This window comes from Heterocephalus glaber, unplaced genomic scaffold (assembly GCF_053883595.1).
Source record: "Heterocephalus glaber isolate CG9 unplaced genomic scaffold, H.glaber_assembly_v1.0 deba00000122, whole genome shotgun sequence".
Classification (NCBI taxonomy): Eukaryota; Metazoa; Chordata; class Mammalia; order Rodentia; family Bathyergidae; genus Heterocephalus; species Heterocephalus glaber.
Window position 1 is genome coordinate 60870358 of NW_028258138.1, and position 5222 is coordinate 60875579.

Consider the following 5222-nt stretch of genomic DNA (forward strand, 5'->3'; position numbering starts at 1 on the left):
ATAGATACATAAAAAATGTTTAATTTCATGGCCATTCAAGAAATGCAAATTGAAACAGCACTGATATTTCATCTTATGCCAGAAAGAATGGCTATGTTAAGAAATCACATAATAGCAAATGCTAGCAAGGCTTCAGAGAAAAAGAAACCCTTTTTCATTTTTAGTGGGTGTGTGAACTATTACAATCCCTATGAAAATCATAGGTGGGTGTGAAGATTCCTCAGAAAACTAAAACTAAAAATTCAATTTGACCCAGCTGTTGCCCTTCTAGGTATATTCCTTGAAGAGTTAAAGACATCATATCATTGTACAGTGATACACAAGCAGCACAATTCACAATAGCTAAATTTTCAAAGTGACCTATATGTCCACCAACAGATGACTAGATAAAGAAAACATACTTTTTATACACAACCGAGTACTACTCTTCCATAAAGAAGGATAAACTTGAGTCGTTTGTAGGAAAATAGATACACCTTGAGACCATAATGTTAAGTGAAATAAATCAAACACATAAGCTTAAATATCACATGGTTTCTATTAAATAAAGAGCAAAATAAAAGAGAGATAATAGCACATAGTGAGTTAGATCTTTAGCACATGGGAAAGGGACCAAAAGATTGGAAAGAGGGGGTAGAGAAGGAAGGAGGTAAAAAAGGGAAATATGATGTATTACATACCTGTACCAAGTCCCTATAAGGAACCTGATCATTATGTACTGAAAACATGTAGGGGAGGTGCAAAGATGGAGGGAGGGGAAGAGAATAAAAAAAGAATTAAAATACCTCATGGACACATACCAGATCTCCACAATGAATGTAATCATTATGTACTACAAATGTGTACTAATAAAAACAGATGTGTACTAATAAAAAATTAAACAAGTGTTAGAAAAAAAATGAATAACCAAGACAGATTGAGAAAATATTTGAAATAAATATATCTGATTTATATTGCATGAACAGAAAAGCTAGATTGCAGATACACTGGGAATTTTTGGAGCAGGTACATTATAAGAACAAGAAGCAAAAGAGAAGAGAATATTGTATGAGTTTCAGGGGTTATGCCACCAGGTCTAGGATAGATAATCAGAGAATGAACTTGGTATGTTGAAAGGCAAGTGGTTATTGTACTAAAGTTATAATTTTTCTGAAAGCTACCATAGGCACAAGAAAAAATTGAAAATAGAGAAAAGTAGACAAATAACCAGAAAATTGCTTGGAATTTAAGATTTAAGACATAGAGAAGACCAACAAAATGGTGAGATGAATCACATCTGATACCAGGGCACAAGTTAGTCCCTGAAAATTGGCTACGAAGAAGCACTAAAGGAACAATACTATGGGGGGATTGAATGGATAATGTCAGACATTGAGGAAGAAGAGTAGCCAGTGAACCAGGCACAGAAGCTTTCTATGGTTATGGAATAACTGGGAATTCAGCAATTGATAGTGGCCAGAAGAAAGTGAAGATAACTAGTGTCTAATAGCATAATGGACACTTCCTTTATATTACGCATGACGGCATATTCTCACATTCATTTTTCACAACACCTCTATGATATTAGTACCTCTTCCTCATTTCATAGATGATTAAACTGGAGTTCACAGAAGCTAATGAATTTGCCCATGTTGTAGAGTTTATGATGGGTAAGACTAGATTAAAATTGTTTTCTGGTTGAATCAAAAGTTAATGTCCTTTCTACTATATCATGCCATTGGCCAGATACCCTGGGCACAAGCTGGAATAAAAGTGAAGGGAAAGTGCTGGCTGAGAAGCACTAGAATGTACAGCATGTGGACAGTTCCCTTCTAGTTCTATGGAGACTAGACCAGGATGCTAAGTACCTACTACCTGAGAGGATCGAATGAGAGAGCTGGAAGGGAACTGTTACCTTCCAAGAAGACCAAGAAGTCAGTTAATTGAGTTAGTAGATTGTTCTATAAAGACTTTTGCATCCAGAAGGAATGTCTTTGTGATTCCTAGGGCCTGCAGTGGACTAGCTAAGGACCTGCTGCTCTAAACCTAACTGAAAATTTTAAATAATAGTATCTCATATTATACAGGAATTTATGCCTCGTTTCCCTCTGTTCTTCAAGCTCCCAGTTCTTACTTCTCATAGTTGCCAATATCTTTGAATGTAGAAGCAACCCTCCTCCTTCTAAAAATATAATATATTTATATATTAAGTATCTTATTTATTTTTTAAAAAATTATATCTGTATATACACATAAAGCTAAGGTCATTCTTGCCCTAAGTACTTTATGATGAAGGCTTATGTCTAAAGATGCAACAGGGGTGATTGTCTCCTTTCTTTCTTTTACCTTTCTCATTATATCTTGAAACACTGACAAATCCTCAGATTCTTGCATCAAGGGTCTAATATAGGTAACAACTTGAATTTTAGGACCATCAACCTTTACAGGCAAAAAGGAAATGTTAATTTTTTAATGGTATCAATTTTCCAGCTCCTCTAGAATATGAAGGAAACTTTGCAATTGAGGTCATTTTTCTACTTTTCTATGTCACAATGTATAAACAAGTCAAATTGTCAGTTGCTTTTAATTCAGTATTTAGGTAGAAAACAATTGTTTGGGTGGTGCTTGCTTTTTTTAGGAAAACTTGCATCTGTATGCTTTCAGGGTAATCTTGAATCCCAAGTGTGATTCAGTAATCAAGATATTTTCAGTTGAAATTCTGAAGAACAGTATGAGTAAATGTTTACTGCTCTCTTTCTTTCTGTTATGAGTATGTGTTAAGTTTAAATTTGAATTTGAAATTTTGGAATACTCATATACGAAGTAATGGAAATTATATTGCAATCAACATGCTTAAGTTTGTGTTTCCTAACTGCGCTATTGTGTTTACATGAAAATATAAAGCAGTGGACCTTCATAGAAGAGGAATTATAAATAACTTTCACCTTGAAAACTGAATTGTTACTTCAATTATTCTATAGCCTCTTTTGAATGTTTGCTGAATGTATAGAATTTATACAGAATGTGCTTTAGAATCTAGGGGAACACTGTTTTTTAAAAAATAAGCTTAACATTTAACATCATCTGTGTCATACTGATTTTTCTTGGAAGAAGTTTCATAAAGCCAAATTGCCTGTACATGCTTTCCAGCATGTAGTATTTGAATAACCCCAACCCACTGAAAATGATGATAAATGGATTTTATTCTAATACATCCTAGCCATAGTCATTAGTCTGGCTGCAACAGCATACATATTGGTGCAAGGACCAGGAAGGGGAATCAAAATCAGACCATAACAACCACATCAAATGATAGAAGCAGGCACAGGACTCTCCTAATTGGATTCTTCCTTTCTTTTAGACAGAATAAATAACCACTCTCATACTCACATACACCAAAAGCCTTGATCCAGGTGTGAGAAAGGAAAGGTTGAGAATGTGTACTGTCAAGTAGTTGTTTTCTCACACTTTCTCCCAATCTATAAAGTTACATTGGAATTTTGGTGTGGCGATCATTAACTCTGAGCACTAGTCTTCTTATTTCTCCAGTGATGTTTCTGTGCTTATAATGAAGCCTATTAACTTATTATGAAGGTGACAGAGGCCTTTTCTCAGGGTCCCTGAAATGCCCCCCCCACAATTCTGTCAGTCCCTACAGTGTCTTAGAGAGCATGTCTTTCCAAGCTCACACCCCCTCCCTCAACAAGTAGATATTTATTGTTTTTATTTGGTGCTGGGCTTATGCTGGGGACTGGGATAGATTTTTATTCTTCTGGTCTAGCCTTAGTGTAAAGAAAAATTGTGTATCTGGGCCTTGGGGGGCAGGGCCCTTAGCACTCCTGTTTCTGCATTCCCTCTTCATTCCCTTTGTTTCTGTGACTTATCTGGTTTCCTACTTTAACCCAATCTCTTTTGTGAACATCCAGTGCAAGCCTATGGAAAAGACTGTGGAAATGACTGTACACTACCCTTCTAAGTGTGGCTCCCATTTACTCTAAATTGATATGCTAGTCACATTTGGTCTTCAAGAATTTGTAAAATTTTAGCTGATTCTTCTCACTTGCTTCCATGTAGAAGCCACCTTTTTCCTTCATACTCTGCCAAATATCCAACAGTTAATGTGACCTGTTCCTGCTCAGAGAGGCCAATCACTCAGTTCTCTGATACGTTTTAGAATAGATATCATTTTTGAGACTACGTGGATTTTTCCTGTTGTTAATATAGGATACACTTTTGTACCTTTCTACATTTTAAGCAGAAGTGGAACATACAGTTTTTCATTATTGTATGAAACAAAACATCCTTAATCTTCCGCTAAAATGTTTGAAATCAACCTGTAATAGTCTCAATGAATTGAAAGGAAATGAGGAACAACAGTGTCTTTGCCTACAGCATTTTGTCTGACTTCCTCCTCAAAGGATCACAGAAAAAAAAGATTATTGCATTAGACCAGATATCCAGCTGATGAGCTCTCAAAAAAGGATGGGGGAAGTGTTCCCTAAAGTTTATCATACCAGGGCTACAGAATTTAGTGTCCTGATCACTCAGTATTAAGTAGTCAAGTAGTTTATTCCTAAGAGTAGTAAAACTTATAATGATTCAGCACTAGAGTGTGGGAATCTCTAATCTAGGGAGGTTTCAGTTATGAAGTAACTTTTTATGTAACACAAGCACATGCTTGCCTAGATAAACTGGGTACACAGGATCAACCTATGTGACTTGAAGGTCCAAAGTCATTTCTATAAGATGGTCTATGAAAGGAGCAGCAACATTTTTAAAAGGCTCTAATTAAAACACTTAATGTTTTATAGATAGACAGAGAACCCTGGTAGAGATTGCTTCTTCCTATGTCTCTCCTCTACATGACTGGAGACCTTTTAAATGGATTTATTCATTTAACAAGTATTTTTTGAATACTCATCACATTTCAGGGACTGCCCTGAGATATTGGAATATGTCAGAACACAAAACAGATAAAGACCCTTACCTAGAGTGTGGAGTTTTATCTATAGTAACAGGACACAGAATTAAACAATACCTGTGATAGGCAAGTAAGTGGTATAATATGAGGAAACTTATGATACAGGAAAACAAAGAACAAGGACATTCAGAAGTCAAGGGTGGTAAGATTCAGTTGTAAGTAGAATAGTGCAGACTTTAGTGCAAGGATAAAAGCTAGAGCAAAGACTTGGAGGGGGTAAGGGAGCTGGCCATGCAGAAAACAGGAGAGAATGTTCCTGGCA